The sequence below is a fragment of the Myodes glareolus genome, chromosome 21, assembly GCF_982192425.1.
Source record: "Myodes glareolus chromosome 21, mMyoGla1.1, whole genome shotgun sequence".
NCBI classification, from domain to species: Eukaryota; Metazoa; Chordata; class Mammalia; order Rodentia; family Cricetidae; genus Myodes; species Myodes glareolus.
Genome location: NC_142046.1, coordinates 32,149,906 through 32,172,290, shown reverse-complemented (window position 1 = coordinate 32,172,290; position 22,385 = coordinate 32,149,906). Strand labels below are relative to the sequence as shown.

Sequence of the window (22,385 nt, the reverse complement as noted above, 5' to 3'; positions counted from 1 at the left end):
TGTTTTGCAGAGCTAGAAAATTAGTGTAAAACCTAGCAAATTTGACCACATGTTAGTATTTTATAAGGTCACTGCTGCATTCAATGATTACCTGTAATTGCATAACATTACCCCTAAACCAGTACTCCATGAAAGAGTTATATGAGTGACATAAAATAAAATTATTTTTTTCATAGAATATATTCTGGTCATGGTTTTAACTCTCCTATTCTCCTCACTACTTCCCTACCCATCCAACCCTATGCCATTCATCTCTTTAGAAAGCAAACTGGCAACTAACAAATAAACCAATGAACAATATGTAATCTTAGATTACAAATCTCTATATGCATATCATTGAAACTTATCACAAGTAAGCAAAAAGTAGTAGCTACTGTTCTATTTTAAAAATGAGAGCTATAGACAAGGCAGTGGAGGGTAAAGAGACAGCTATAGAGACACTCACAAATAAAACAAGCACACCTGCTCATAGAACACACCTTGTCACAAAGACAACTGCTTTTCAGAAGCTGTGCCAAAGAGAAATCTCTAATTTCAAGATAAAATTTCTTCTTTAGCTTTCTATCTAGCTAAAGACAGAACACAGAGGGATAGATGAATGATGCTCCTCCTAAAGGTCTGAGTACACCTGGTCCCCGTTATCTATGAGTATGATCTTATTAAGGATATACTACTGTAGGTATTGCAGATGCCGTCAAGTCTCTTTCTGCATTGGTTATAGTCCCTAGGCGAATGTGACTGAGTCTCTGGGTTCTAGAGAAAGTTCCAGCGGCACAACATGAAACCCGAATTAGGATACCCAGAGTCCCTGTAAAAGCTGGGTGTGATGCCAGGTGTGGTGCCGTTCATGCATGTAACATGGGCAGGGGGACAGGGGCAGGCAAATTTCTGGTGTTCTGGCCAGCTAGTCTACCAAATTCAATGAATTTCAGTGTTCAGTGGGAGACTATGTTTCAAAATACAAGGAATATATTGATCAAGGAAAACATCCAACGTTAAGCTCTGGTCTCAACACAAATTGCTCACATGAACACTCATGAGCACACACCTATACAAACATATACACAGTTATGTATGCTTATATATAGATATACATACAGTCATACACACAGAAACATATATCTCACATATGTACACACACAAAATTTTTCTGATTGCTGCGTTTGGGGCCTTCAGCTTACAGATATGTAAGAGAAGAGTTTTAGTATATTTAAGTCACGAAGTTTGTGGTAGTTTCCAATAATGACCTACATAATTCTAGGTTTCTTTAGTCATTCTGACCTGTAAATAGAATAGTTTTTCAAGTAATTGTGGTTAATGCAAAGATAAAAATTTTAGTGAGTCTATTTCCATCCCAAAATTACTAAAAAAAAAAATTAGGACTATATACAGTATGCACAAGAGTCAGGAAAAGAACCCTTGGCACAATGTTTTCTCAATAGGAATTTTGGACAGCCTGCATTTCTACATTTTAAATTAAGGTTAGGAATTCTTACTGCGATACTTCAATGTGAGCAAATTCATCAGTGACTACAGACATATGGTGAAAAGGAAAGCATTACTTACAAGAGCTGAACTTAAAAGGAAAACTATTATTTATCACCGCACAAAGGTAGAATAGTAATATCATCGTCTATTTACTGAATTATGTTATTACTTACATATCTATCTCACTTAATTTTCAAAACTGCATTATTATTAGTACTCATATTTAAAAAGCTAAATAAATTGGGGTCAAAGAGAATTAGCAATTTTCACAAGGTCACAAAGTTAGTGAATGATACAATTGAGGATAATTGGTCAGTATTAATCTGTTGTATGAAGCTAATAATTCCTGTCTATAAATTCTAAGTGCCCTTTTAACTCGTGAAAGTTTTCATTACTATAAATTGCAATAAATCCTAAAATCATAGGAGATAAATGAAATAAGACTTCAAATGACAGTCTAACTATCTTCAGCTTATTAATGATATGGTGATAGAATGAAATTAATCAAGAACAAGAGGGTGAGTTCTTAATATTGTGTGGAAAATGAATTAAAACTATCTGATACAGATATGTTGTAGTGGTTAAGGAATAATCAGAACTGAGCCAGTGAGGCTATGCTGCAGATACTTAGGACCAGAGTACATGTTGTGGGAGTAACTTCCGCTGCCTCAACCAATAGTCGCTGAAATACGAGCCCACAGTGCAGCTGGGAGTGACTTCCGCTCTGTCAGCCAATAGCTGCTGAAATACCAGCCCAATGGGGCGTGGTATATTTCTCTTTTAAAAAAGAGAAGCAGATCCGGATCAGGCTCTCTTGGTTCCGGCTCTTGGTTCCGGTGCTTGCTCCCGGCTCCTGCTCCAGGCTCCTGCTCCCGGCTCCTGCTCCAGCGACTAGGCTCCCTTCCTGACGGTTTATAGTGTATGTAAGTTTTACCCCCCAAAATAAATAACCCCTTAAAACATAACTGGTGTGGGATTGATTTGCCGATAATTGGCGCCCCACGTTGGGCGCCATCTGTAGTGAGGAGTTGCGGGCAGGCCTGCTTTTCATCCCGCCCGGCTCCTGCATGGCTAGCTTAGTCCCAGAAATAACAACATACAAATTGTATTCATTTAAGCACTGCCTGGCCCATTATCTCTAGAGAGTTAGTTACTGACTAACTCTCATATCTTGATATTAACCCATTTCTAATAATCTGTATCACACCATGAGGTGTGGCTTACCGGGAAAGATTCAGCATGTCTGACCTGGTGGCTGGCTCCATGGCTTCTGCCTCATAGCCCTCTTCCCAGCATTCTGTTCTGTTTTCTCTGCCTACCTAATTTTCTGTCCTATCAAGGGGCCAAGGCAGTCTCTTTATTGACCAATGAAAATAACACAATAGACAGATAACCCTCCTCCATCAAGTACGAGCTCTGTGCCCCATGTGGTGGAAGAGAGAGCCAACTCCTGCTGCCTGACATCACATGTTCGCCATGGCACATGCATCCCATCCCACAAAAATAAATGGAACACAAAAATAGGCCACGACTGAACCAAAATCTGACACATAGACAAGTTAAAATGTAATTTAAATTTGATGGGCTGTTAATAGAGGAACATAATCTGCAGAACTATTTCTCTTCTATAAATCAGTCAAGTTCTAGTATATTTTAAAAATACTTAAGCAGTTGGCTATAGTAAACTAAGAAAAGATGCAAAATTATGTGGGAAAAAAGATTTAGGAAAAGTGACTTAGCAAAGTATTTAAAGGTTAAATAAGGGTGTTCCTACTGTCCTGAAAAACTGGTAAGTGGGTGCAGGTGGCTCTGGACACGGACCTTGCAGCTCTTGTCAAACAGAAGGCAGCTTCATGAGCAGCTCCTAAGTCAGGCGTGTCTCCGCCAGAAGTCCAGTGCACACAACGAGCACTACCGCCGTCACTGTGTGGCAGGGCAACGCAGCTGCTTGGGAGTTCTGATCAGGATCGGATCTCCCAAAAGTTTTCCAATGAAATACAAGAAGATTTTGAGTCTCCTAAAATACCCAAGCTGTACCCTGAATTCTTTTGAACATTTACAGTCTCTTGTAGTTACAGAAAACATTGCTCCAGGTCACGCCTGCAGGGCAGATATGTTACTGAAGACCTTAGGTCTATGAGCCAAATAAAAACTAGAAAACTCAAAGCCTGACTACAGCTGCTATACGTGAAGCTTCCACCTTTCCTTAAATTTTAAACTACTTATTTTTTACTTCTCTTTATTTCCATCTACTTGAGTTCTTATGTTTTATGAATGTGAAAAAGAAGACTGTATATATGTTTTTAAAAAGAATTGTCAGTTTCTACTAGGTAAACATTCCCTTAATGACAAATACTTAATTTTAATTTTAAAGATGGCAGTCTGTCTGGTCTACACTCCTTACTTATCTTAAAATACAACATGTGTCAGGAAAGCACCTCGAAGTTCAGGGAACCCTTTTGATGCTGTAGACTGATAAAACGCAATTCTGGGTGGGATTTAATGTGATGGTTTCCTAAGACTCTCTTGAAAACTTGCCAGAATAAAAGAGGAAAATGATGAAAAGAAAAACTAATAAATAAATGGTACAAATAACTCTAAAATGAATAGAAAATAATTAAAGCACAAAATATATTTAGTATTTTTAGTTACACATGTCCAAGATAGATACAGCATACTGATTTTTTTTCAAATGTGGATAGTTAATTTCTGTTACTTAAATCCTCATTTTGTATCTATGGACTTAATATCTCCTTAGCCTGTATAATAGTGTAGGTGGGGATAAACATCATAACATAACTTTTGACATGCAACAGAGCCAAAGAAACAAAAAAAGTGAGAAGACGAGAAACAGACATGTTAACAAGAACGCTTTCTCACTAAAAATCCTATGTAATTCTACTTGATTTTAGAAAGTTAGAAAACAGAAAACTCATTCCACAAATATTTCATTGCTTGCCTCCAAAAAATTGTTGACATCCTCTGTGGCCATCTGCCAAGGCGGCCTTCCTGTGTGCTTGATGGTGGTAGAAGAGGTTCAGGGTTCTGTGGATTGAAGGAAGAAAATATTCTGTGCTCTTGACTTCTTATATTTATTTTCTTGGTTCTGTTAAAATAGCAAAAAAAGGGCAAATTTACTAACTTTGATCAGTTATTCTGTACGTATTAAGATTCACATTCAAATCAAGCTTTTTACGAGCTTTGCTTAGAGTCATATAATTTTAAACACAAGTTATGTGCTAATAATATGAGTAATAAGGGGTTGCATGAGCCAGGTAACATGACCCCCTGGCTTCACACTAAGGGACACAAACGTCACCAGCCTCCACTTGGATCCAAGTGCAGCTGAGCCCGACCTGGATCTGACAGACTGCTGCTTTCACTCGAACACCTGAGCAAACACTAAGTGCTCATACAGGTAAGGAAAATGAATGGTAGAGGCTACCTTGTGTAAACTTCCACCAAGATCTAACAGGAGGAGTTGGGATAGGAGACAGACCAGGTGTGGGTTAAGAGTCTATATTTCAACAGGTATGCTAGAGTACCATTACACTGTACTGGTGAGATTATTTGATATTTAATTATCTATAAATATGATAATGATATATATTTAAATTTAGAGTTTATAAATGGGGTGGAGTGCATGTGAGACCAGAAGGCAACTTGCAGGAGCTGGTGTTCTCCTTCCACCATGTGTATCCTAGGGCTCCAACTCAGGTCCTAGGTCCTCGCAGCAAGTCTTTACCAGCTGAGCCACCCCACTGGTCCAGTTAATTTCAGTCTATTTATGACAGTATATACTCAGATTGCAATTTGAAGTCTTATTTCATTTATTTCCCATAATTCTAGGATGATGTGCAATTTATAGTAGTAGTTAGCATAAATTAAGAATATAAATAATGAGTAAAGTAAAATTCTGAGCAAATAATAACAGAAACAGTGACTTAGTAAAGTATTTAAAGGTTAAACAAAGATGTTCCTGCTTCCATGAACTGCTGGGAGGATGGCTCTAGGTAGTTCACAAAGTTCAGCTGCATCTGTGCTGGAAGGCACTCCCATCAGATACATACTCTCCTAATGATTACTTATTAAATATTATTCACATCATATACACAATGTGAGTAGTTTTTTCACATTTCTCAATTTTCTTTTTAAAATTTTTATATATATCCAATAGAAAATCTTAATACAAGGTATGTATGATAAGACCTCTTTTGAGCTTTTGGTCAGGGTTGTACAAGAGACTTTTAAACATTACAAGCTATTGCTATTGTCCTTTGTTGCCTCCCAGAGATGGAGGGTAAATCCCTATTGATGAAGACAGAACATACATCATATGCAGGGCCCAGGAGCACCTGAGCTGGAAATGACCAGGAAGAGTCCATGAAGACTAACTTTCATGATATCTGAAGGCACAATGGAAGCTTCCAAAGGAAGGAAGCAACCAATAGTCCTATACTGCTGTGGCATTATGATCTACAACAACCAGCATGGCTCAGTAACCCAAAGAGTGCACTAACAGTATACATACTTAGGTGGTAACCTAACTGAAGTTGAATTCCACTCAACAAAAGAAAAACCATGCCTGGTAATGGAAACTGAGTTATCTACGCAAAGCTAGAGTTATGAATCCTGGAGGAGGACCTACAACTACTACTTCCCTAAGCCAGAACACATTAACAGGGAAGTACAGTTCTCACCTCACAGCAAGGAAACTTATCTCTGTAACAGACAGAGACCATTACAGAAAAGCACAACCAATCAAAGTGCAGAGATTTGGACATGTCCCAGAGCAAATATATATAATACAACTCTGGCATCTAGAGTTTAGGGAACATTGTAGAAGAGGAGGTAGAAATAGTGTTTCTAGAGGACAGCACTGAAAAACATATACAAGTAATATTATATAGAGACCTAACTGATTATACTTGTGTATTTAGGAGCTTACATTCACACACACACACACACACACACACACACACACACACACACACACACAGAGAGAGAGAGAGAGAGAGAGAGAGAGAGAGAGAGAGAGAGAGAGAGAGAGACAACAACAATTAATGAAAAAAAGAAGCCATGAATTTGAAAAAAAGCAAGGAAAAGTATATGGGAGGTTAGAGGGAGGAAAGAGAAGGCAAGAAAATGATGTAAGTATAATCTCAAAAAACAGAAGAAGCAATATAAAATTCTTGTAAATAAATGAAAAGATCACACACAAACAGTAACCAGAATCCAAATCTATGCAATGTGAAGTTCTATACAACAATTAAATTAACTTTTAGATTTAGAATAGACATTTGTAATGGGAGCTCGGGAGCTTTACAGTAAAATTTTCACTTTCAGTATAATATGTATTTTATGCACTAACCTACCCAAATCAAAACATCTTTGAATTAGAACTACAACAATTGGCTTTATATTCTCTTCCATAGCATGTCCACTTCTGCATTCCTTCTTTCCTCAACCCTTATATTTAGCTTTCCTGTTTCCTTTTCATGTTATACAGTGCCCACATATGTTTGTTTTCTATAAACACTAATAAGTGTATACATACCTCTCTAAGAAGAAGTGTTGAAATGCATGTGAAAGTCAGAGATTAAATATAAATGCTGTTTATCAGAAGCCACAACTCCTTTGGTTAATTCATTTATTTTTTTTGGAGATTATAATATATGTTGCCTAGTTTTATGTCAACCTGACACAAGTTAAAGTCATTATAGAGGAGGAAGCCTCAATTGAGGGAACATATTGAAAGGATAGGGTTGTAGACAGCCTGTAATGCATTCTCTTAACTAGTGGTTGACTGGTGATGGCCCAGGAATTGTTGGTGGGGCCACACCTGGGCTCATGATCATGGATTTTAGAAGAAAATGGGCTAAGCAAGCCATAAGGAGCAAGCTAATAAGCAGCACTCCCTCATGGCCTCTGTATCAGCCCGTTTCCTTCGTTACTGGCCTATCTTGAGTTCCTATCCTGACTCCTTCAGTGATGAACAATGATGTGGAAGAGTAAGGCAAATAAACCCTTTTCTCCAAAGTTGCTTTGGTCATGGTGTTTTATAACAGTAATGGAAACCCTAAGACATACCCTTTCCTTTTCCTCCCTCTGATCCCTCCCACATACCCCTCCTCGCTCTCTTTAAATTCAGAGCCCATTTTTCATTAATTGCTGTTATGTAATTTCTATTCCTAAGTACAATCTGTCCTGTCTGTGTAATGCTACTCATATACATGTTTTTAGGGCTGATGATTCAGTATTAATAAGCAGTTTGTATATTCTTCCCTAGAGAAGACTATTCCTCTCATTCTCAGTATTCCTTAGTTGCCTGTAGTTCTCTGTGTAGGGCTGACATCTTCTGAGTTTCCTCCTCCCAGTTTAGCATGTTTATTACTGTTTTTCTTGTCTAACTCATGCATAGTCAGTCATGTTAGTGAGACGTCATGTGTACCTTCTGACATTCTCAGGAAACAAAATCTCACAGCAAACTTCCTGATCCTCGGAACCTTAAAAATCTTTCTGTCTCCTCTTTCGCAATTCTAAAATGTTCATTGAGTCTTAGGAGCAGGAGTGTATTGTAGATATATCCACTGGGATTAGGCTCCACAACTCCGCAATTTGATGAGTTATGCTTTTTCTGTAATAGTCTCTGTCTGTTGCAAAGAGAAATTTTCTTGAAGTGGCAAAGGTTACACTTAGATGTGCATATAAACACAAGTATTTAGAATGTAGTTAGGAAAACTACATTCTATACAGGTTTAGGAAAGTGGTACTTATTGATTCTCCTCCAAGATCACTGACTTTATCATTCCTGGGTAGTTGGCAAGGTTCCCCTGTCGTTGAGTGGGCAGTCCAATTAGAGAGCTTCTAGTTACTGCCAAAGTAAGCATGTTACTACTGCACCTGTAGAGTTATCAAGATATGTTGGTTATTGTGGTTCACAGGTGTCATAGCTGGGCGGGTAGTACTGCTGGTTACTCCATTCCTTTGGAAGTGTGCATGGGGCCTCCTAGTTCCAAGGTCTCTCAGTGGGACGAGGGGCTCCTGGATTAGAGTAAGTTCACTGTCCAGTAAGTTTCTGGGATCCTTCTGTCTCTGTCTCTACAGCGCTGAGATTACAAGCACATGCCATCATGCCTAGCTTCTTTATGTGGGTGCTAGGGGCTGCATTCAGGTACTCTCATGCTTGTACAGCAGCTGCTTTACCGACTGAGAGATCTCCCAACACGCTGTTAACTATTTACTTAGTTACTGCTTTGTCCTCCCCAATAAGATATTAAGTTCCATTAGGTATTCAATATTTATTAAAATTCATAAAACAATTCATGGCTAAATTGATGGCACACAAATATACTTTAAAATAAATGAATAAATAATTGAGCAATATTCTTAATATTAGACTTAAATAAAAATGTTTTAAAATATCTCCACAGGTAAAAAGAAAAGCACACAAATGCAAATTAATTACACCAGAAGGACTTCATAAGTTATTGTTTTTAAACTGTACCCTGATGCTGTACTGAGTATTTAGTGAGATTTTTAGAATATATTGGTGCATGTATATATTATTTTCCCAAGTGAAATGATATCACATTTCTGTCTGAAAACAACTTTGCTTTGATGCATATTTGATGTAAAGTTATTATTCTTTTAAGAAAAATGTGATTCTCACATCGATAAACTCTTCCAGAAGGTATATGTATCATACTGCACAAATACTGCCTCAGTATGATTTTACTTCTAATGTGGGCAGAAAACAGACACAGAGATTATATAACCATTAGGAAATTTAAGTGTTATGAGGAGGGAGGCAAAGTAGAGAAAGAACTAGAATTGAAAATAGAGCATCAAGAGGTGGTTGTAGCAGTGCGAACCTTTAATTTTCAGCTGCTATGGGACTGAAGCTCAAGAAGGGGAAACACAGGAGTTGGAGTCTCCTGGCCAAAAAGCAAGAGCCTAGCTCAAAAACAAAGCAACGTAAAACGTCACAGAATGGTCAGGACAGAATTTATAAAACAGACAACACCAGAGCGAATATAGAAAGAAAAGAGGGAAACAGCAATATAGAAAGAATGTAATTCATGCTCAAATTCTTTTCTGTAGAAACAATATCTAAAATACTGATGAATTTTAGTATCAAAAGAGAATCATAGAGCCTCCTAAGGTGATCATTCTGGAGGACTTAACATCCATTTAGATAACATGATTTTAGTTTGTTTCAAAATCAAATCACTTTCCTTTTATACCACACATTATAATTTTTTATGGAGAATAGGCACTCACAGAACATATGTGTACAATGAAGAATGTCATGGAATCTGTATCAAAAGGAACCCTTTTTCCATTTAACACACATACACATAAATCAAATAAACCTATCCATATATTGACTTTACACATGAGCATGGCCAAAAGGCTTAGGAGCATCATGAGCTAACTCTGGAGAATGCTGGGAGTTCTTATCTCCTACTAGAGTTGCTAAAAAAGCATCTTGCCTTGGGATTCCTGCACTTAATACAGGTCATATCTTGGTACTGTCTTAAAAGAATTATCATCGAAGGATATTTTAATTTTAATCCAAGTAATTGGAAGGTGATTTTGCCATTAAACAGAAGAAATTATCACATAAAAATATGTAAAATTTTATGATGCAATAAAAAGCTAGTGAGAAAACAAAAACTAAGTTCTCCTATGAAACATGAATAAAGGACCTACCTCAAAAACACATAAAACAGTATGTTTGTTATGGGAGAAAACCTACTTACTTAGAGCATTTGAAATGATAAATCATCATTATTAATCAAGGCAAACGCTTTATGTGAGTTATTTCATTTACTATTTGAAATAACCTCAGAAACATAATAATCCAGTATTGTATTTTACAGAAAGCAGGTGAGTTGAGGAACGAAGACACTGGGAAACAAAGTAGGCAGAGTTTCATGTTGAGCCCAAGAGATCTGAGGCAGGGGCAGTGGTAAAGACAGGTGGCAAAAACAAAACACACCTGCAATGTAGGAAATCTTTATATAAGTTTTGAAAATGCAGAAGCAGTAGAGTAGCAGTGGGAAAGTAAAATAGGAAGTGAACTATTGAAATTCTCCTTTTCATTCTTTCTACATCTGCAGGGTCTCAGACTTCTGTACAAGTATCTTCGGAGAAATGGGAATTTTTTGGAACACAGATGGGCCCGAAATAATCTTTCTGCTCTTTTCAATCAGAGAATTGAACTGGTGAGCTATAATTGCTAATTTAACTCTGATTCTCCCTGATCAGACGGGAACCTATAGCAGGCCATAGTCTTGATGTGTATTTTGTTGATATAAGTTAACTGATTTCTCAGGTGTCCTGGGGTAGTTCTACCTTTCATCGGGCCTCATTCAGAGTAACGCAGGTTGGGCGACAACTTCTCTGGATACCAGGAATGTATCTCAACATCTTTAATGGAACCTCCATCAAATTTAAATCACATTTTAAAAGAGAAGAAACAACCCTAAAGTTCATATGAAAACTCAAAAGAGCCCAAGTAGCTAAAGCAATCCTAGACAAAAGGCACAAAACTGCAGGCATCACAAAACCTGATTTCAAGTTACACTACCAGTTAGCAAAAGGAGCACAGCTGAGGCACAGAAACATATACACAGACCAAAGGAAGAGAATAAAGGACACGGAGATAAACTTACGAAGGTAGAGTCACCTCAGTTCTAAGAAAGGTGTCAACCTACATTCAAGAAAAAAACCTCCTCAACTGGTACTGGAAATTTCGATATTCACAGGTAAAAAGAAGAAACTAGATTTCTAACTTCTGATACAAAAATGATTAAAAACAAACCAAGGTCTAATATAATAGCCAAAAACTCTCAACCTGCTAAAGGAAAACAGAGAGAATATTCTAAGCTAAGACATAAACAAGGGATTTCCAAAAATAGCCCAATGGGTTAAATTGTTTCCACACAGAAAGGAAACAATTGGCAGAGAGAAAGGTAATGTTCACAATAAGACACAGACTTAATATAATAGCCAAATTTCACTAATATAATAGCCAAAAACTCTGAAAGTGCTAAAGAAAAACAGAGAGAGAGAGAGAGAGAGAGAGAGACAGACAGACAGACAGACAGACAGACAGACAAGGGATTTCCAAAAATAGTCCATGATATAATGGGTTAAAATGCTTCCATACAGAAAGGAAACAACTGGCAGAGAGAAAGGCAATGCACACAATAAGACATAGACTAAATATGAAGGAAGTATAGCAATAATTACCTAATCATTACATGGTGGCCCTCCATAGATTCATATGTTTGAATACTTGGTTCCCAGTTGGTGAAACTGTTCAGGATGGATTAGGTGTAGCCTTTTGGAGGAGTTGAAAAATAATGAACTAATTACTTTGGCAGAGGAAATTTCCAAATGCCCTAATATTGTCTCTATTGTATGGTTATTATTAATCACTCATAAGCTCATCTACAATAAAAAAGAGCAAGTGGGGCAAGAAGAAATATAATAGTACATTTTTAAGGAAAAAAAAAGGCACCAGAAAATTTAATGTTGGAACCTTGTTCTCAAACTAAGGAGAGGTCTGATTTGAAATGTAATTGAGAAAAGGGTGCTCTGAGCACAAGACCTCACCCAGCTAAGATTTCAGCTAGTGAAAGGAAAAGGCCTAATGGGTATGGCCCTGGGGCAGGAGGTGTGTCACTGGGGGTGGGCTGTGAGGCTTAAAGGACTCTTGCCATTCCTGTGCTCTCTCTCTGCCTCCTGCTAGCAGTTTTAATATGTAAGTGCTCAGCTGTTCCTGTTGCAATGCCTTTGCTCTGTCATCATGGCCTTAACCTTATGAATTTATGGACACTCAATTAAATGCCTCTTTTTAAAAATTTATTTATTTATTTATTTATTTATATAAATGCCTCTTTTAAAACGTTGTCTTGATCCTGGTGTTTTATCATAGCAACAGAAAAATAATTAAGTAGTCCCTCTAAAAAGCCAATGACACCATACATATCATGGAAATTAATCAGAAATAACAATATTAGTCAAAAACGTCATTCTGACAAAGATACACACATACACACACACACACACATACACACACCTAGTGAAATAACAAAATTGTTAGCTTCAAATTCAAGCGAAAACAGATTGTAAGTACTTGTAAAATAATGTGGAAAAGAGAGTAATGTTGGAAGAGAGTGATCAACAAAACCGTTTGTCTCAAAGGCTGCACAAACAGTTTTACCTCGTGCAAACAGAAAGGTAAACTTTCTTCACTGGGTAAATTTTATGGTGCTCTTGAAATATATTTTTGGTAATCTCTATTTCTGATTTCACTGGAGAAATAATTAAGGTTTCAATTTACAGACTCATTTCACTTTATAAGACAGTGGTGCCCTATTTTCAGGTCATATATTCAAAATATTTTAAAATAGCAAGTAAAATTTAATATACTACGTCTGGCTTGTCCACCTCCTATCTCATTTGAAAATTTTCAAATACAGCTGTGATTTGAGGTCATATAAACATTTAAGTAGTCATATACAGAAAACTCTTGCATGAAAGTATATGCTGAAGAATAGAAGACAATTTGGCGAGTGAAATTATAATTGAGTAACCACACTATTTACGAGGCTACTTACCTGAGTGTCTAATTTCTTTATATTGTTTAAACCACACAGTCTTCAAAATCTATCTTACAGAGGCAGAAGTGGACATCCCCAATGCTCTCCTAAAAGAGAAGCATAGGAATATATAAACAGGGATATAGATAAATTTCATTTCTTTGAATAGAAAAATCATCAATTTATGACTTTTCATTAAAGAAAACAAATTTGCTTAATAACTACGGTAAAAAGAAGCTGGGTCACATTACTGAACATATTTTAAGCAAATAAACAAACCCCAAAATACATTGAGGCTTGTGTTTAGAGAAGTCAGTTTTGTCAAACAGATGTTAGCATTCCCTCTCTCACACATTTATTTATAAGTTATTTTATGTTGGGTAGGAGTAAGATGTGGTGGGGTGAGGCATCCATGTAGTATGGAGGTCAGAGGACATCTTGTAAGAACCAGTGCTTTCCTTTTTACCATGTGGAGTCTAGGGACGGAACTCAAGTTGTGAGGCCTGGTGGCCAGAGCTTCTCCCTGTAGAGCCATATCCTGGCCCTTAACATATATCTGATGCATGTCACAGTGAGAGCACTTTCTATAGTTCTTTTTAACTATCCAGTTTCTATGCATATTTTCTGTTTGAGATTGTAATTTAATTATACCATTTCTCCCTTTCCTTTCCTCCCTCCAAACCCTTCTCTATACCTCATTCAGCTTGGCTTCAAATTCAAGTCCTCTTTTTCCCTATTATTGCAGGCATATATGTATGCATATATATTCCTAAATACAACTTGTTGATTCTGTGTAATATTACTGGTATGTAACTTTTCAGAGTTGACTGTTTGGCCCTGGACAGCTAATTGGACCTGCTTCTCCTTCTTCCAGCTTTATTCAGTTCTATGAGAATTGTTATAAATATGATTTAAAGCACACCGATTCCAGGGTCCTCTATGATTTCTCATATATTAGAAATTTGTTCCTTGTTCATAACTCTTACAAAACATAATCAAAACAAAAACATAATTATATTTGAATAGTCATAAAAGTCAAATAAGGAAAAAACCCACTAAATTTAAAACTGTGACTTGTGAAAAAATTAAAACTCTATTCTCGTCACTTAGAGAACCAATAAGTATTTCAAGTCATCTTAAGGCAGCTCGGCAATTATGGGTAGGGAGAAATCTGGTGCTAAGGAACTCCCAGGAACCCACAAGGATGACCCCAGTGAAGACTCTTACAAATAGTGAAGAGGAGTGAATGAGAGGTGTGGGGATGCAGGAGGGGAACTGGAGGATGGAGGAACAGGGAAGAGGGGAGGGAGGAGGAAGTATGGTTGGTATGTAAATTGAAAAAAATTAAAAATAAAATAATTAAAAAGGAAAGTATAGCAGAAAAACTTCCTTCAAAAAAAAGGACTCTAACTGACAAATGGATTTATCCAGAGACCCTGTCTTTACCTAAAAAAACATTATTCTTATCATCCAGCAGTGCAATTTTAGAGAAGATTTCAATGCTACAGGGCCATTCATTCAACAAACATTTTTAGGGACTACAAAGTCTAAAGCTGCATACAAATTATTTTGTATGCAATACCACTGTTGCTTTTAGTCATTACTGCAGATCCTGGTTTGCTTGTATTTGATTACTTGAGACACTTTAAAAAATATTACGATTTGGCTGTTTGTTAGCTATTCAGATTTAATTTTTATGATACTAACAGTTTATCTTAAAAACCATAGTCTGATTGCAAATGTCATGTCTATATGCATAAAATATATTAAATATGGCTTAACTTTGCAGTATGGATTTGTAGTTTTAGCATATCTCTTGTGTAAAGGTATGCTTTCTTAAAATATTTCAGCACATATAATTATGAAATACAGGAATTTGTTGAGAAAACCATGCTTTTTAGCTTCACATGACCATAAGTGCATATGCAACTTTCAAGATCGTATTAATTTGTGTCCTGTAAGTAACTTTAAAAACATTTTAATTCACATTTTCAGTGATGTAATCAAAACATTATCATAGAAAGAAATTACAAAGTAACATAAAGCTCCAGTCTTTCATTATAAGAGTAATTGAACACCTGATGACTCAAAATTATTTGTAGCTTATGCTTGCTTTATAAAGGTCCAAATTTTTTAAACAAAATTTTAATCTATGGATGATGTATGTTAACAACTGTTTTACAGAATAACTCTAGCCTGAGCATATGTAAACCATTGTTTAATACCAATTAAAACCATTAGAATGTCTATTCCAAATTATTCCAGGAGACTCTGAGTTACTATAGTTCAAATGTAATTATTACATTTTTTTATTTTCTGTGGCAAAGAGCAGAAGAGTCAGTTCTGTACTAGGTATGCGGAAGACCCTCTAAAAACCCCAATTACTGACTGCAAACCTTGCCCACCGACAGCTTGTTCTTCAGCCGTTTTGCCACAGTCTAGTTAATCTGGCAACATCTAAAATACAGAGGAACAAAAATTCTCTTTTTTCTCCTTCCTCACCAGTATTTTCTAATGTTCACCTGATACGGACTAAGCATCTTTTTGGTTGGAATAGTCAGTTTGGTCCTGATACATCTGTTCCCTCACAACATGGACTTTGGACGACAATGCTCTTCCTTCACCTTCCCAGTGCAGGGATGACAGGTACGCGACCTATCACGCCCCGCTGTGATGGCCTACTGTCAGAGCACCCATTACTTCAGGGAAGCGAGCAGTTTGTGATGACCATCATTTGTATCTACCGACAGTTTTACATAAAGAAAGTACAAAATTCCCCAAACATAGTAACAGAGAACATTCATATGCAAAGAAAATAAATGATGATCCGGTGAATGTGTGTTCTTGACATGAACACGGCCATGTGTCCAATGCTTCAGTCCCATGGCAGTGGCAAAGCCTACCTTGGGTGAGGTTCAGAGGAACAGCAAATCCTTCCTGTGGTCGAGTATGAATATTGAGAGTATGTGCATAAAATGTCCACCATAGCTTTCTTCTCCAAATGTTTATGGCCCGAAGACTGTGCCCTATGGAGCTCTGCCTACTGACATTAGTGAAACTGACTCTCTTGTTCAGCTGTATGTAATCATCCCTCCTTGTTTATGCATATATAATAATTTCTGATTCTTAGCTGTGTGAAATAACCCCACTTCCCCGTTTACACGCATATAATAAAGAAAGGGAGTTTCCAGGTTGCTGCAGCTTCTCCATCGGAGAGCCTGCCCCACCTGATCTCACTATTTTTCTTTCCCAGAACCTGTAAGTCAGCACTTTCTTCATTCCCTTGATGCCCCAGTTAGTTTAGGCTCTGGAATCAGGCAGAGTGCGGCACATACAGACACTCCATTGTGAGCTTTTGTTGAGAGAAGCAACTACTAAGCCAGCAAGGTTGAAGTCCAGGAAACAGGTTGGTATTTCACCCATTGTTGAGGTTTTGAGAACAATTACTAAGCAAATACTCACAGTTAATAAAATTTAAAAAATTTAGAGACTAACTGGGTGAGTGAACAAGATGATGTGAATATGAAGGTCTAGGTTAAGTTTACAATCATTTGAATGCTTTTTCAAAATGGAACATAAACTGAAAACAAACAAAATGTAAACTCTGAAAAAATCTTGACCCTACACATCTAAGAAAACAGAGAATATGTGAAAAGACAAAACCTGTGAATAGGACATGAGTGAATAGAGGAAAAAGAAAAACAGGTGAAAGGAACAGAAAATATTTTAAACAAAGTCATACATGATAATTTCTCCAATCTAAAGAAGATCAAGGTGCCTACCAAGTTACATGAAGCATGCAGAACAACAAACAGGACAGGAGAAGAAAAGAAATTCCCCATGAAATATAATAATCAAAACATCAAATATCCAGTACAAAGTAAGACATGAATATTAAAAGCTGCAAGGGAAAAAACACCAAGTCACATAGAAAGGCAGGCACATTCGTATAACACCTAATTCTCAAGGGAGACTCTGAAGGCCAGAAAGGCCTGGACATCCATTCTACAGACTCTGAGAAACCACAGATGCTAGTACAGACTGTAGGACTTAAGCAAAACTATCAATAATAATTACTTGAGAAACAAAAATAGCCTACGAAGAACTAAATTTAAGAAATTTCTGTCTACCAAATCAGCTTTACAGAGGCACTAAAAGGAAAATTTCAGTCTGAAGAGGTTAACTGCACTCAAGAAGACAAAAGTAATAGATAATCAATGAATTGTTAATAGAAAAGGGGGGAATTAAAAGTCTTAACAACAAAATAACAGGAATCAATAAATACTCCTAATTAGTAACTCTCAATAACAATGACCTCAATTCCCCCCCCCCCAAAAAAAAACAAACAAAATAACAGATGGATGAGCAAAAATAGGATCCATCTTATACATCCAAGAAACAAACCTCACCACTGAAGATAGATACTACTTTAGGGCAAAAGAACAGAAAAATGTATTCTATGTCAATGGATCCAAGAAGCAAGCAGCCTCTTTAATAACTGACAGAAAGACCTCTAACCAAGACTAATGAGAAGAGATAGGTAAAGGATACTACATAATACTCATCAAAGGAAAAATGCACAAAGAGAATTTTATGATTCTAAATATTTATGCGCAAAATATAACCACACTACAGGTTAAAACCACATATTGGACCCCCTCCCACCAGTGACAGATGGTAACTTTAATATCCCACTCTCAAGAATAGGCACATCATCAAGACAAAAACTAAACCGAATAGAGTTAAAAACTACATAAATCAAAAGGATTTAACAGACATTTCTAAACTTTCAACCTAAACACTGAAGAATATTCTTTTTTCTTATCAGCTCATGGAGTTTCCTCCAAAATTGACCAAATGGTAGCATACAAACCAAGTCCCAACAGATACAAGAAAACTGAATAAAACCCATGTCTGACCTTCATGGATTAGACTTAGACAGAAACAATAAGAGAAATAGCAGAAAGTATACAAACTCATGGAAGCTGAAAAACTTACCACACATGACAAATAGGCCAAGAAAGAAATCCAGAAGGAAATTACAAACATTCTAGAACAAAGTAAAAGGAAAATAGTGTCTCCAAACACAAGGAAAACAATGAAGGCACTTCTAAGAACCACGTTTATAGCACCAAGTCCCTACATGGAAAACCTGGAGAGATCTAGTATTAGCTACCTAACTACACACCCCAAAGCTTCAGAACAAAGAGAAAAGACAATGCCCTGAAAGAGTAGATGGGAATAATCAAGTTGGCTTCATCCCAGAGATGCAGGGACGGTTCAGCATATGAAAATCTGTCAACGTAATCCACCATATAAACAAACTGAAAAATAAAAACCACATTAATTCCTTAGATGTCAAATAGCTTTCGACAAAATACAATATCCCTTCATGATAAAGGTCTTGGAGAGAGCAGGGATACAAGGAACATACCTAAACATAATAAAGGCAATATACAACAAGTCAATAACCAACATCAAACTAAATGGAGAGAAACTCCCAGAGATCCCACTAAAATCGGGAACAATACAAGGTTGTCTACTCTCTCCATATCTATTCAGTATAGTTCTTGAGGTCCTAAGCAGAGCAATAAGACACCAAAAGGAGATCAAGGGGATACAAATTGGAATAGAAGAAGTCAAACTCTCACTATTTGCTGATATGATAGTTTACATAAGTGACCCAAAAAATTCTACCAAGGAACTTCTACAACTCATAAACACTTTTAGTAATGTAGCAATCTTACCAAAAGCAATGTACAAATTCTATGTCATGCCCATCAAAATCCCAACAAAATTCTTCACAGAGCTTGAGAGAACAGTACTCAACTTCATATGGAAAAGCAAAAAACCAAGGATAACCAAAATAATCCTGTACAATAAAAGAGCTTCTGGAGGCATCACAATCCCCGACTTCAAATTCTATTACAGAGCTACAGTATTGAAAACAGTCTGGTATTGGCATAAAAATGAACAGGAGGACTAATGGAACTGAATTGAAGACCCGGATATTAATCCACAAACCTTCGACACTTGATTTTTGATAAAGAAGCAAAAAATATAAAATGGAAAAAAGAAAGCATATTTAACAGATGGTGCTGGCATAACTGGATATCAACATGTAGAAGAATGAAAATAGATCCATATCTATCACAATGCACAAAACTCAAGTCCAAATGGATCAAAGAACTCAACATAAAGTCAACCACTCCGAATCTTATAGAAGAGAAAGTGGGAAGTACACTTGAACACACCGGCACAGGGAACCACCTCCTAAATATAACCCCAGCAGCACAGACACTGAGAGAAACAATTAATACGTGGGACCACACAAAACTGAAAAGCGTCTATAAAGCAAATGACAAAATGACAGACAGCCTACAGAATGGGAAAAGATCTTCACTAACCCCACATCAGACAGAGTTCTGATCTCCAAAATATACAAAGAACTCAAGAAATTGGTCATCAAAAGAATAAATAATCCAATATAAAAATGGACTACAGACTGAAACAGAGAACACTCAACAGAGGAATCAAAAATGGCTGAAAGACACTTAAGGAATTATTCAGTATCCTTAGTCATCAGAGAAATGCAAATCAAAACAACTCTGAGATTCCATCTTACACCTGAAAGAATGGCCAAGATCAAAAACACTGACGACAACTTATGCTGGAGAGGTTGTAGAGTAAAGGAAACATCCTTGCATTGCTGGTGGGAATGCAAGCTGGTACAGCTCCTTTATATGTCAGTGTGGAGATTTCTCAAAAAATTAGGAAACATCCTTCCTCAAGACCTAGTAATACCACTTTTGGGTATATATCCAAAGGATGCTCAATCGTGAAACAAGGACATGTGCTCAACTATGTTCATAGTAGCATTGTTTGTCATAGCCAGAACTGGAAACAACCTAAATGCCCCTCGACCAAAGAAGGTATAAGGAAAATGTAGTACATTTACACAATGGAGTACTACACAGCAGAAAAAAATAACAACAGCTTGAATTTTGCAGGCAAACAGATGGAGCTAGAAAACATCATATTGAGTGAGGTAAGCTAGACCTAGAAAGACAAAAATCATACGTACTCATTCATAAGTGGTCTTTAAACATAAGGCAAAGAAAACCAGCCTACAAACCACAATCCCAGAGAACCCAGACAACAATGAAAACCCTAAGATATACATAGATCTAATCTACATGGGAAGTAGAAAAAGACAACATCTCCTGAGTAAACTGGGAGCATGTGAACATTGGGAGAGGGCTGAAGGGAAGGGAAGAGGCAGGGAGAGGAGCAGAGGAAAATGTAGAGCTCAATAAAAACCAATAAAAAAAAGAGTAGATGGGAAGAAATTCAGGATGAAGTCAATGAAATGGAAACAGCAACACAATACAAAGAGCCAGTGAGATGACTGGTTTCTGAGAAATAACAGAACTGAGAAGCCTTTAGCCCAATTTAACTGGAGACAGAAACAAAAATTAAAAAAAAAATTAGAGATGAAAATGGGGACCTTACAACAGACAAGGGAAATTCATAGAATCCTAAGGTCATACTTTAAAAATCTATATTCTAACAAACTGGAAAACGAACAGGAAATGGATGAGTTTCTTGATATATACAACCTGTCAATGTCAAATCAAGGTGAAATAAGCAATTTAAACAGAGTCACAACACCCAGTGAATTAGAAGTGGAATGAAAAATCTCCCAACCAAAATATGTTGAGGGCAAGATGAACTCAGTGTACAATTCTACAAGTTCATCAAAAAAATGCCAATACTCCTTAAATTATCCCAGATAATAAAAACTGAAGAAATATTTCCAAAATCTTCTTATGAAACCAATAATACCCTGATATCAACACTACACAAAGAACCCCCTGAAATAAAATTACAGAACATTTTCTTTATGAACACAGATGTCAAAAATTCTCAATAAAATATCTGCAAATCAAATCCAAGACACACCAAAAAAGATCATCCACCATAATCAAGTATGCTTCATCCCAGCGATGCAGAAATCTCTCAACATATATAACTCAATATATGAGGAAGAGATCTGGTCAGATGTCCTCACCAACTTAGACCGTGAAACCTAATGTGAACAAGTTCAACAGAAGTATCATATACGCTGCCCATGCAGTTTCAGCATTGCCAGGGCATAATTTTCAAAAATTTCAAAATCAATATACGCAATTCATATTTAAACAGACTGAAAGATAAAAACCACATGATCATCTCATTAGATACAGGAATGGACTTTGACAAAATGTAAATCTGCATTTTTACGAAATGCTTCATGACAAAACCCCTAGAGAGCCTGGGGAGACTGGGCATACAAAAGACAAATTGTAACATACTATAGGCAATTTGCAGCAATCACACAGCCAACATCAATCTAGATGGAGAAAAACTCAAAGCATTTCCAGGAATAATTTGGAACAAGACAATCTTAATTACTCCTTTATACTATTCAGGATAGTAGGTGATATTTTAGCTATAGCAATAAGACAAGGAGATCAAAGTAATACAAATGGAGAAGTCAAAGTAGATCTAGTTGCAGATGATATAATTTCATAATACCCTAAAAACTCCAGATATAAACATGTATACCTGATAAACACTTTCAGGAAAGTAGCAGCACAAAAAATTAATACACAAATTCAGTCACCTTCCTATGTACAAATGACAGAAAAAGGAATCAGGAAAAACAGTACCTTTCATAACAGCCTCAAAAAAACAATAAAAAAATCTTTGAGATAACATAAAGAAGGAACTAAAGAAAGAAAATGAAGAGATCACCAGAGGATAGAAAGCTCTCCCATGTTTTTGATCAGCAGAATTAATACTGTGAAAATGGACATCCTTCAAAAGCAACCAATAGAATTAAATGTAATCACCATCAAATCTCAGCAGTCTTCAACTTTACATGCATGTACGCACAACAAACAAACAAGAAAGCAAAGACAATGGTGGGTCACAAAATATCTGGAGTTATCACTAATCCAGATTTCAAGTAATAGTAATGAAAACAGCATGGCATTGGCATGAAACATTCTAACTGATGGCACTAAGACCTAGACACAAGTCCATACATTCATGTACACCTGATTTTTTTTTAACAAAGCCAAAAATACACACTTAAAACAACATCTTCAATAAATGGCTCTAATCAAATTCGATGGTGTTGTATAGAAGAATGAAAATAGATTCATATCTACTACCATGCATGAAATTCAGTTCCAAGAAAAATGTTCCATATATAAACAGTTACTTAATCTGAGAAAA

General features: G+C 36.6%; 1 protein-coding gene across 19 annotated transcripts in view; it reads right to left on the bottom strand.

Moving 5' to 3' along the window:
• Mbd5 (methyl-CpG binding domain protein 5) overlaps positions 1–22,385 on the bottom strand; it is a 348,936-nt gene that overhangs the window by 192,245 nt on the left and 134,306 nt on the right. For 11 of the 19 annotated variants that reach the window (XM_085681158.2, XM_085681157.2, XM_085681167.2 and 8 more), the window contains 2 exons: positions 13,122–13,210; positions 4,448–4,594 (listed from right to left, as the gene is read on the bottom strand). The gene's annotated coding sequence lies outside the window, so the exon portion shown is untranslated. Of the gene's footprint in view, positions 1–4,447; positions 4,595–11,748; positions 11,840–13,121; positions 13,211–16,006; positions 16,149–22,385 lie in introns of those variants that run through there. The other 8 variants (XM_085681160.2, XM_085681162.2, XM_085681170.2 and 5 more) reach the window with 4 other exon arrangements.